Source organism: Cupressus sempervirens, chromosome 7 (genome assembly GCF_028749045.1).
Source record: "Cupressus sempervirens isolate cs-2001-9-10 chromosome 7, ASM2874904v1, whole genome shotgun sequence".
In the NCBI taxonomy this organism is placed as follows: domain Eukaryota; kingdom Viridiplantae; phylum Streptophyta; class Pinopsida; order Cupressales; family Cupressaceae; genus Cupressus; species Cupressus sempervirens.
In genome coordinates, this window is record NC_143124.1 from 285,723,037 (window position 1) to 285,736,425 (window position 13,389).

Genomic DNA, 13,389 nt, shown 5'->3' on the forward strand with positions numbered 1-13,389 from the left:
AGATCTATGCCCCACATTATTTTTTACTACATACTATGCATGACTTGAAGAAAGAGGCCCCACCTAGATGTGTATCACACTATCATTATGTCATTACTAAAATTGATCATGCATCTTTCTATAGTGACATAGTGGCATTCATTAATCTCTTTAAATCAAGTGGCTGAGAAGATGTGGGCCCATCAAGGTTTTTATGACATTAAAACACCTTGAAGACTTAGGATATAAAATGTAACCCAACATTTATATGTTCCTTTTAATATTTGATCATTTGAAAATTTGAAAATTTAGAAAGATATGACCATTGGCCATGCTTGATAGACAAAACTCAAATTTTGGTCGAAGTAAAAAATGGTTAACAATTTTGGCAACTTAGAGGTGATACTAGCTTGCTAGGTATATGGCCAATGACCTTAGGCATCCATTGGACTATGGAGTCATAAAATGAAACCTGTGCTTCATGAAACCATAAATTTTTCCTTGCCTTCTCTGCAACTGAAAAAAATTCAAAACCTTGCTATCTTTTAGAGAGATAACCTATCCTCAACACTTCTTAGAAAATTAGAAAAAACTATTCTATTATATAGAGAAAACCCTAACCCTCTCTAGAAGTAGGGCTTAAGGTAAATTCCATTGACAAGAATTGTTAGGACATCACCATTTGGCCTAGATAGCTAGAAAGTGTTGGTATGCTTGCAACTAATGATAACATAAGGTCCACTCCAAATAGCATCAAATTTGGAGTGTCTACTTGGTTTAGCTCTATCTACATCCCACTTGAGAACAAGGTCTCCCTCAATAGTTTGCATAGCCTATTGCAATTTTTCTTCTAATTCCATTACTTTTTCTATTTTGGTAGTAATGTCATCATCCTCAATTAGCTCCAAATAATGAGATAATTCAAGAAGAGGGGAACTCTAGTGAAATAGGAAGCCTAACCTCCCTTCCATATACCAACATGAAAGGTGAATTCCCTACTGATCTCTTAGGTATGATTCTATCATCCCAAATGGTTGTCCTTAACTTTGAATGCTAACACCTTTGGTTGTCCTCAATGGTCCTCTTCATGATAATCATTAATGACTTAGCCCAGCCATTACCTTGTAAATAGTAATTTGAGGATGTACACAAATATATTCCATGGTCAACCACCCAAGAGGAAATATGAGCCCCAACAAAGGACATGGCATTGTCTAATATTATTATTGAAGGAATGCCAAATTTGGTTACAATTCCATTAAGGAATTCTACCATTGATGTCTCTATTGAATCCTTCAAGGCTAGTACCTCTATCCACCTTGTAAAATAATCTATAGTAGCTAAGATCCACTTGTGACAAAAGTTGGAAGGTGGGTTGATTGGACCAATAAAATCTAGCCCTCATTGGGCACATGATTGATCAACCTGAATAGGATGTAAGGGAAGAGCTACTAATCTTTGTTTTTCTAAAAAAGAAAGCACACTTCTCAAATTTTCTTATATACTTATAAAAATCATGGAATATATTTGGGCAATAATAACCTACTCTCATGATCTTCATGGTTGTTGTTCTTGCTGAGAAGTGGTCACCATCAGGTACATCATGAAACTCTTTGATCATCCTATCTATCTTATCATTGTTGATTCATCTCAATAGGTCCCCATTGAAATATTTTCTACAAAGAATCCCATAAACTTGTTGGACTAACCACTAACATTCCCCTTTAGGATTTGTGACATGGCTTAACTACCTCCTATGTTCTATAAGTCTAGTGGTTGTATTGGGCATTTATAGGCTGATCTTTTGGTGCAATGACAACTCTAGCTTGTAATAAGTGGTATCAGAGCTTGGTCACAAGATCAAATCTCCTTAACTAATGTTGAGGGGAGATTTTTGGACTAACTACCAATGTTTCCCTTTAGGATTAGTGACATGGCTTAGCCACTTTTTATGTTCTATAAGTATAGTGGTTGTATTGGGCATTGATAAGTCGACCTTTTAGTGAAACAACAACTCTAGATTATAACACAACTAGAGTAGAAGGTATTAATTGTAATATTAATTTCCTTCTTTTAGCTATTCTCAATCCTTGTGGGTATCCTCCTCCTAACAAGGTCATCATGTCATGCATCCAATTGTTCAAGTTTTCACCCATTGTTGATTCTACATTTCCTATAACTAGAGAAACCTCCTCAGTTGTCTCTTGGGATGAAATCATCTATTCACATAGTCCTTTACCTCTAACCATTTTTGTGGTCTTGATGTCTATTTCATACTCCATAACCTTGATGATCCATCTAACACTTTTTCCATTGATGTCCTTGTTTAGAAGGAAATCCTTCACACTTGCATGAGGGACTAAGAGTTGGGCTTCATTTTGAGAAAAAGATGCCTACATTTCTATAGAGATCTTATGACAGAGAGGATCTATTTATCTACATAACTATATTTATCTTCATAATCCTTTGGCCCTTCACTAAAAAGGGCTACAGGTTGTTCTACATTAGCATCATTGAGCTATTTCAAGACAACTGATATACTTGACTCACCTCCAAGGGTATAGAGAATAAAATCCTTATCAAAATTGGGATTGATAAGAGTAGGAGCTGATACTATTGCTGCCTTAATCTCTCCAAGTGAAGATCATATTCTTTTTGAGCATAGTTCTAAGGGGTTTAACCATGGTAGCGAGATTAGGGATAAATATTCTTACAAAGTTGATTCTACTGAGGAAGCTTTGCAACCCTTTCTTATGAGTAGGAAGTTGGAGAGCAATAATTTCCTTTGTTCTCTTTGGATCAATAGTCAAACCTTATTTAAATACAATATGTTCAAGTAATTTCCCTTGATTAGTGGAAAACACACACTTGCTTGGGTTCAGAGATACACCATATTCTCTACATTTGATGAATACTTTCCTTAGATGACAAAGTGATCTACGACATTATTGGAGTAGAATATTATATCATCTAGGTAGACTAGAACAAACTTCTCAATCATATTCTTGAAGGCCATGTCCATTACCTTTTGAAAAGTGGCACTTGCATTAGTTAGTCCAAAAGGCATCTTGCTATGGGAATAAGTGCCCTATTTAGTAGTGAAATCAATCTTGTATCTATCAGACTCTTGGAATAACACCTAATTATACCCTAAAAACCCATCTGAGAAAGAAATCTTTTTGAACCACTAAATTTTAATAATATGTGCTTCATGGAAGGGAGAAGGTGGGCCTTATTCAAATCTCTGAAATCTACTCATAGTCTTATTTCTCCACTCTTTTTCCTAATAGGGAAAAGGTTGGCTACCCAAGAAGAATGCTTAATAGGAAAGATAATATTAGCCTCTATTATCTTGGACAACTCCTTTCCCATCATAGGCTCAATTCTAAAATTAACTAGCCTCTATTTTTGACTAATATGTTTTGCATTATCACTCAAATCTATGGCGTGGTGAAACAAACTTGGGTCAAAACCCTTTAAATCATCATATGTCTAAGAAAACATATCATTAAACTCTTGATGTAGATGAACAAAATTTTCTTGTTCAATCTTAGAACATACCTTTCCCAAACTAAGAGTCTTTCCATCAACAACTACAACTGGTATGTGATCATCTTTATTTGTAGCCAAGCTTGAGCCTTTGCTCCTTACTTGATCATCAGGGTTGAACATACTCTCCAAAGTGACTAGGCCTTTGGGTAACTTGTTTGAACTGAGGTTTATGATTTGATCACCATACTAACTTTGTAGCCTAGATATGATCATCTTAGATAACTTTTCTTCACTTTGTAGGGAACTGACAATTTGTACATCATAATCAAAGACTTGCCAATTTTTACAATTGTCTGGAATAATAAAACTTTCAACCATTCTAATTTGTTGCTCTTTGTCATCTTTAACATGCTCTAATACATTATGATGAGCACAAATGGCTACATGTCTATCAACATGTTTATTTTCTCTTCTGGGAAGACTTTGGATATTGAATGCTTGAAAACTTTCAAAAAAATCCCACACTTTATGTTTGTATAATTTAAGGAGGTTGTTCCTGGTCATATTCTAGCTCCCTACTTGATTAACAACCAACTCACTATCCCCAAATACCCTTAGAGTCTTGATTCCTCTCTTTTGTGTAAGTTGGAGACTTTAGATCGGAGCTTCATACTTTGCCACATTATTGGTGCAGCTAAATTAGAGTCTATAAGAAAAATAGTACTCATCCAATCCAAGGGAAATGAGCATGCCACCAAAATCCATCAATGTCCTCTTGTGTCTTTATGAGACAAGGAATAGGAGTATTCTTCTCCAATATGCAATATGTGCCAATACCTATGTCTAGGGCCTTATGTTTTGGATCAAATTGATAGGTAGTGGCCCACTCATCCAAGAGACAATTGAGCACCTTTGCTAAGGAAGTAGCATGGTCATGTGTTATGTATTTCTCATCCTCCTTCATAATTGTACAATTCATGTTTATAAGGCAAGGAGTATAAGTCTCTATATGATTAAGGGCTAGAGGCTTTTCTCTTAAGGAAGCTCTTGCTCCATATCTTGTCCTAAAGAAAATATAAGACCAATATGCTACAATATGACCTCGTATTTGTGAAATGAAGTCTCTATAAAAATAAATAGAAAAATAAGGTTCAATCTCAACTACTGATATGTCTTAAATTATAGTACAACCATGGTAAGCATGCAATGTCATCTCCACATTTCTTAGGATCCCTATAGTTTTGATAGAGCTACCATGTAATTGAAGGACATCCCTCACCATTGGTTCATACTTAATACCAAGGAGGTCAGCTATACATTTAGGCATTATAGAGCTACTAACACTTGAATCTATCATACAATAATGGACTAGTTTATCTCCTATGATCAAGGAAACATAAAAGGGAGGAGGGTTGATTTTCTTTCTTGCTTCTCCCCATTTTATTGGTTGCATAAGGCTTGTTGCATTATCCTCCCTTGGTGGTTGATCTTTCACTTCTATGCTCACTAGCTCTTGTTGTAGTAGCTTCTTGTGTGATGATGTAGCAACAACAACATTCCATATAGAGATATTAACATTAGTCTCTTTCATTTGATCTACTACATTGATAGGGGTATTAGCCACTTTGACTAAAGCTTTGGGAGATTATGGATAGGTAGCTAAATCTGAAAAGTCTAAGGTTTAATAGGTTTCTTGTTGCTCATATATTGCCTTTATTGAGGAGCAACATTGGATTGTGCATTCATTACTGGCACATGAAGATAACATCTCCAAAAACTCTTCTCTTACTTCTAGGGTTGTGAGCTATGACATCATGATTAGCATGACAATTCTTCCCTAGTTGATGGTTCATGAAAGTTCAATCACCTTGCTATTGTAGATGAGAAGCATCACTAGGTTGACTATCATTATATTTTTTTCCTATTACTTAAACATATGAATAGTTGCAAGAAGGGAAAAACAAAAGTCTTGATCTTGAGAAAGATTATTCTAAGGGACTAATGCCCTATTTAGGTTTGTATTTTTATTTACAGCAAGGATGTTACTAGTGGGCCTATTCTAATTATATGGAGCATATCCTTGATTTTGATTTGGAGGCCTATTATGCATGGGACCTTGATACTAAAGTTGGGGAGGTTTGTTATTTTGAGCTTGTTGCCTTTCTAGGGTCACCACCTTGTTGCTCATGTTTTTGTATCACTCATAAGCTATCCTCTAGCTTCTTCTCTTGACCCTAAAACTTCTTATCTACATTTTGCATCATGCACTACATCATATCCTTAATTTCATCTACTCTATTTGAGGATGTGGAGGTTAAAGGGACAATAAAAAGGGGTTAACTTGTAGATGAGGTAGGGATAGGGGCTATAATAGGTTGATGGTTAGGCATATTAGGAAAGAAAGCTATTGGAGGCCTTGGATCTAGCTTCCCTACTTGTATCATGATATTTTCTGCCCTTATAAAAATTTCATTGGCATCTGGTAAAGTGTCTCGTCGCATTAATGGTAGAGTGGTAGCAATATCACTATTAAAGGCTCTGATGTAAAGCAAGAAAGCATTACTAGGGGAAGGCTTCACTGTAGTAGGTATTCTATCTCATGCCTTTTGAAATATATAATTGAAATCTATCATATGTTCAAGGGGTGCTCTTTGATAGTTGTTAGCTACTCTAAAAGTGATAGGTGATCACTCTTATCTTTAAAATGTTTATAAAGCCCTGCTCCTAACTCATCCCAATTAGTAATAGCATTATGAGGAAAACCTCTTTACCATTGTAATGTTTTTCCCTTTAGAGATGATGCTATAAGCCTAACAACAACATCACCCTCTATAATACCATATATACTACAAACATTTGAAATCTCTTGAATATGTTCTATAGGAGAGATGGAATTACTAGTGAAATTAGGTATACTTTTGAGAGCTAACACTAGGACATCATGCCTTTGAGCTAGTAGGAGAGGATTCCCACCATTACAAGTGGCAAATATATGTGCTCTAGATTGTGCCATATGGAAAATTGATCTATTTATATGGGAAGATGACACCCTAGGCTGTGACCTATCAGAAAGAGAAGTGGAAAGAGATCTTGTAAGTGTATGTGTTATTTGTACACTCCTAACTAGTGATATAGATAATATATTTCTCTTTCCTCTATAGTTTGAAAATTAGAGCTTTGTGCATTGAAAATTACCTCTAGAAGATGCTTTTGTATGAGCCTTGGGCTTGACTCACATTAGCTTTGGTCTAGAAACTAGAATGTAGAGTTGGAGTCACTAAGTACTTGAAAATGAGCCTCTTGAAGGCCTAAAAATATTAAGAATAGCACTATCTTCTCAACATGTATTTGAACTTTTCTTCTTGTCACTAGTGAACTTAGAATGTTTCAAATGTTAGTCTTACTAGGTGTGCCAAAAATTGTTGTCACAAATTCTTGGACCCTTGCCTAAAGTTTTTACCTAAAGATAACCCTATGAAACATTGAAACAATCTCCAAGCTATGGGACTTGAACTATGAGATTAAGTATCTAGAGAAGGTCAGATTTCTAACTATTAGGGTGTATCTAACTACTTATTGAGAGGAAAAGGGAGAAAGAATGTATAGAAGCAAAGTACCTAATCTAATCTGAAGGGTTGATACACCAAAATAGTTTTTTCAACCCTTTTTTTTCCTAATAATGCACTATTCATCAACATATTCCAAAGACACACTAATTCAACCTTTGTTTGAATCCAACAACCACAAATAGATTAGAACCCAAATGAAATGCTACAAGGAAGGAAATTTACTCTATAACATCCAAGGAAAAATAGATACTATTATGAAAATTGAAGGATAGAAGATAAAATATTAGCAATGGCAAGGAAGTTTTGCACTTATATTAATGGGAGAACATGGTAAGATAGAGAATACATTATGCATAGACAAAAGGAAAGTTATAGTAGTAGAGCATAAAATGCAATACAAATGAATCCAAAAAAGGCCAACTCTAAGAAGGGTTACAAAATTTTCTCTTCTAGTTCAAGCATAACTCAAATAACTTATACCCTAAGGAAAAGTACAACAATTTCATTTAAGGTTACATAAAACAATCACTTCAAATTTGGGGAGGATCTAATCTTGGTACACATACAAATGTAGGAAAATCATATCATTTCACCAAAAAAAAAGCCATGAGAAGATAGAATTGGTGGCCATTAATGTTTTAACCAGGTAGATGGATAACCAAGCATTGATGGAGTGTCTCTTTACATTTATTAGGCATAGAGAATCTTCATAAGTGGTTATAGATGATCAAGAAGATTAGATTTTCCATTAAAGAGTTGTCTTTCTTTGTTCTTGGCATGACAAGTCAGCCATATCATCAATCAACTAGAGTCAATCCTCAAGCTTCACCACCTTTATATTGATTGATTGACTACCCATTGTTTATGACTTTTCCACTAGGGCCTGCTAGGACACATATCAACCTATCATTATGTCACTAGGAAAATTGATCATACAATTTTCCATAGAGACAAAGTGACAATCATTGATCTTCAAAGATCAAAGAACCATGACAAAAAACCCTTTCTCTTTGTGTTTATATTTGCATCAAATAGGAACCTAATAACTAGAGCCTCATTTAAAGTAGAAAACCTTCAACAACTTCTCATATGGGCTGGTCCCACCAACTCCATGTGGCAAGCTATCATTATGTCACTACAAAAATTTATCATACATTTTTCTATAGTGACCAAGTGATAGCCATAGATTTACTTTGAGATCAATAATGGACAAGGGTACGTCGAGAAATTGCCCCACTTCAAAAGGTAGTGAATAGAATTTTGACAATTGTTAGCTCATGTAAAAATTCAACCAGTTGCAAAGAAGAAAGGCCCACCTTGGACATATGGTACATTGTAATTATGTCACTATGACTATCTTTTGTACATCTTTCCATAGCAATCAAATGACATTCATAGAGCTATCTAGAGATCTACAACCCACATTTTTTTTTTATTGATTACTGTGGATGACTTGAAGTAAGAGGCCCCACCCAGATGTGTGTCACATTGTCATTATGTCATTACAAAAATTGATTGTACATCTTTCTATAGAGATGTTTATTGATCTCATTAAATTAGGTAGCTAAGAAGATGTAGGCTTGTTGAGGTGTTTATGACATAAAAATATTTTGAAGACTTAATGTAACCCAAGGTTTATATGTCCCTTATAACATTTGATGATTTAAGAATTTGAATATCTAGAAAATATGACCATTAGCCATGCTTGACGGGAAAAACTCAAGTTTTGGTGAGAGGGCAAAATGGTTAACAATAAGATCAAGTATTACTACAGAAAATGGGTCCATGGTTTTTCTACTACATGTTCATAGAAATGATGTTGTTTCATTCTATTTCTGAGGTTGTATGAACTTGAGCCAAATTCTAGTTCAAATGATCAAATAACTGCGAACATAATGTTGAAAGAACTATTTAAAATCTCATAACTAGTAATGCATGCTTGAGATTTAGCTTTGAGACCATCATATTGAAGTATAACGTTGACTGTTGTTTGTTGTGCTTCAGTTCAAGAAATGATATTGAGAAAGGAGTTTTTTTCCTCAAGGAAACAAAAAGGGTGACTTATTTGAGGGCTTTGAGAATATAAAGTCAAGTAAGTGTTGGAAATGCAAACCTATTATGAAGGAAAAAAAGTGTTAAAATCCTTAGGCAGAAAATGGAAGATCAAAGTGCATAAGCTAGTAAAAGAATTACTTCTCATGTTGTAATTGTGAATGAAAGAAAAATTGGTTTGTGAAAAAGATGTGTTTCTCTCTCTACCACACATGTTAATATTGTTAAGATTATCTACATTTAGATTTTGAAGCAAAATGAGGCACTTCCTAAAAAGCTAAGTATTTTTGTTTTTTAATGATGTTTAGTCATATTGGTTTACTTTAAGTAAAGTAAGAGTTCTTTTAGGAACTTAGTTTTTTATGTGAGAATAAATAGTAAGTTTAAATAGTCCCTAGTCATAGAATTAAATGAAAATCCAGCCATTATAATAATTGGATGAACTTAATTTCTTTTATATGGTGCCAATGTTCTAATTCCCAAATCTATTTCATCAGAATTAAATGAAACTAGATCCTACAAGTAGATTTAACAACTATTTATCAAGAAATGCATCTTTGCAATCATGGTGAATGACAATTAGAGCTACTAGTTATGATAGATTAATTGTCTTGGAGAGTGAATTAAAATATTTATAGATACATCCTTCAAGTTCTACAATTTGAGTAACCTACATAGGAGGCTAAATTCCCAACCTATTCACCCAATCACTTTGAAACTCAAAGGGAGCAGATTGGTAGAAGTAGCTAGCTTTCTAATGACAGTTCATGCACTTGAGTTGGTGAAGGAATGCATAGAGAGATACAATGCAAAAAGAAAGAAGGTTTATTTTCCTAATTAATCTATTCTCATATCAAATAACAAGGCATTGATGTAGTCTGCATTTGGAATCCCCATAAAAGAGAAATGTTATGACATTGATTTTGGCTCCTCTGTATCCATGTTCAATGAGAAGAAGGCCCTCATATAGGAAGACATGTTGGAAATATAGATGGAGTAACTGAGAGGGGGGGGGGGGAGGTGAATCAGTTACCACAAAAATATTTCAAATCCCTTGGATGTTAATAATAAAATTGATTTCTATTGTAATTCGATAAACACACATAAAATGTTGTAACTCAATAAAAGTAGTGTGATTTACTTATTACTAATCTTAAACATTCATAGTGATTAACATGCAAGCATAAAATAAATAACATGAACACATGAGACACTAGATATAATATGGAAACCCAATATGGGAAAAACCACCAAGTAACTAGCTACTGATTTTCACTCTTCTAAAGTGAGCCCTATTAGGAGCCAACCTTGTTAAAGGTTACAAAACACACTATTAGGTGTGACCTTGTTAGAGGATTTTATCACTCTATTAGGAGTGGCCTTGCAAGAAGTCTTTAGAACAATTCAATAGAATTGTCACCTTGTTAGAGGATTTACAACTAGCTATTAAACCAACTCTACTAGGAGATTTTGGAATCACTGTTACAATGGTAAGAAAGTAACAATGAAATGACCTAAATGAGATACAACTAAATTTTTTGATTACAGATCTCTATTCTACTTCATGCTAGATCCTTCCTGATCGAATATAACTTTGCTACTTCTTAGGGATATTAGACCATCCTTCAAGTTCGCTCACACTTGCCTTCTCAAAAAATCAATACACTCGCATATTCACTCATACTTTAGAATCTTAACTTGACCTTAAGTTTATACCATTTAGATTATCAAGTCCACTCAAATACAAATTACAATTACCAATAATCATTACCACAATTGGCTAGAATCAATACTTGAAATAATTAAACTTTATTCCTCAAATCAACAAAACCCTTCATTGGTCGACCCTGCTCGGTAAAAACTGATCTTGAAATGATTTCCCATGTTAACCAACAGAAGCTTGGTTAACACTACGAACTTGCAAAATTATTTTCCAACCAAGTGAACTTGGTGAACACTAACTCTAACCATATTTCCTTCATTAACCATGAGAGCTCAGTTAACACTACTTTCTACCATAATTTCCTTTGACACCCAAGTGAGCTTGGTAGACACTGTCTATGTAGAGTAATCTCTAAGAATGCTTGAAAAATAAGGAATATTCCCTACTGATCAAGTGAGCTTGATAAGCATAAACTAACAACTGATATGACATATGTGTAACATCAAAGACAACACATAGTCAATTATATCCAACAATCTCCCTTTTTGGCATTGATGGCAACACAACATGTCATAGCACAATGAAATTTGAAAACAAGTCTTTCTCTAATAGAAAGTTTCCCCCTATTAGATTTTATGCCACAAAGTTCTCTAATGCAGTAATCTCCCTCTATGAAACAATTACATAGCTACTTTCTCCAAACAAATTTCAAAAAGATATGATAGTAAAATCTCCCTCTTTGACAACACATACCAAATGAGTATCAATGTACCTTGAGTACTGATTCATATGCAATGTTCTCTTGACTATGCTACATCAACTAATAGATATTTAACTTGGTTCTTGTTAATGCATCACGAAAACTTTATTTTAGTGAGCTTCAAATAGGGGAATGACCCCTAACTTACCTCTTAGTTACAAGAATGCATCCTTAGGTAATGGCTTGGTAAATATGTCTGCAATCTATTCTTTTGTATGGACATATTCCAATCTAATTTCCTTGTCCTACACCAATTCTCAGACAAAGTGGTATTTTATAGCAATGTGCTTGGTTTTGTAATGCATCACTAGATTCTTTGATATGTTAATTGCACTTGTATTATCAAAAAACATGACAACTGGTTCTTTGATCTCAACCTTTATGCCTTCCAACAACTATTTAAACCAAACAATATTAGAATAATTTACTACTGTTGCAACATATTCTTCTTCTACTAAAGATTGGGATGTGCAATTTTGCTTTTTGCTTGTCCAAGATACCAACCTTTTTCCAAGAAAGAATGCTCCATGACTTGTACTTTTTTGTCATCAATATTTCTTGCCTATTCAACATTAGTAAACACTTTTAACTCTAGATTTCCTCCAAGTTTATGCCACAAGCCATAATTTTCAGTACCTTTCAAGAATCTCAAGATTCTTTTGATTTCCATCATATGATTTTCTCTAGGTTTTTCCAAGAATCTTGCCACTATACCAACTACAAGAGCAATATTAGGCCTTATATAAACTACATACTATAATTTTCCAATCATTGATCTATATAAGGTCTGATCTACTTCTTTTGAATCATCATTTTTGGTAAGCTTTAGTCTAGTACACATGGGGGTTGCAACTAGTTTTGAATCTGCCATACCAAACATGGGGGTTTCAACTAGTTTAGAATCTTCCATACCAAACTTCTTGAATATCTCCTTTATATACTTAGACTAAGTGATGTAGATACCATTCTTTCTTTGCTATATTTGAAGACCATCAAAGAACTTAATCTCACCAAACATAGATGTTTCAAACTCTTTGTTCATTTTCTCTGGAAATACATTGCATAGACCATCATTCCTTGTAAATAAAGTATCATCCACAAATATTTCTACTAAAACAATCTTGTTATCTAGTCCATCCTTGATGTACAAACTACTGTTATTATTAGTTCTTTGGAAGCCAATCTGAATAAGGTAGTTATGCAATCTCTCATACCATGCTCTAGGAGCTTGTTTAAGACAATACAATGATTTGTGTAATTTGTAGACCATGTCCCTTTTGTCTAAATCAAAAAAACCTTTAGCTTGTTCAATGTAGACTTCTTCATCAACAATACTATTGAAAAATGTAGATTTAACATCCATCTGATATACCTTGAATCCTTTATGTGCTGCATATGCAAGTAAGGTCCTAACACCTTCCAGTCTTGCAACAGGAGCAAAAGTCTCACCATAATCAATGCCTTCTTCTTGAGAATATCCTTTACATACCAATCTAATTTTTTTTCTTGATACCTTACCATCTTCATTCAACTTATTCCTAAGTACCCATTTTTTTCCAATCATATTTTTTCTTTAGGCCTATGTACAATTGTCCAAGTTGTGCTCTTCTCTATTTGCTCTATTTCTTCATTCATAGCCTCAATCCAACTTTTATTTTCCAATGCATCTTTGATATTTCTAGGTTCAAAATCAACAAGTAAACATGTACCTTTTAGCTTATTTCTTGTCATAGTACCTTCTAATTTATCTCCAATAATCTGATCTAGTGCATGATGCCTCCTGACATATTTGGCCAATATAGGTTGTTTTTCCTTTTGAATGAATTGCATTGTCATCCTCTTGAACTTCAAATTTAGGTTCTAGCTGCTCAAAC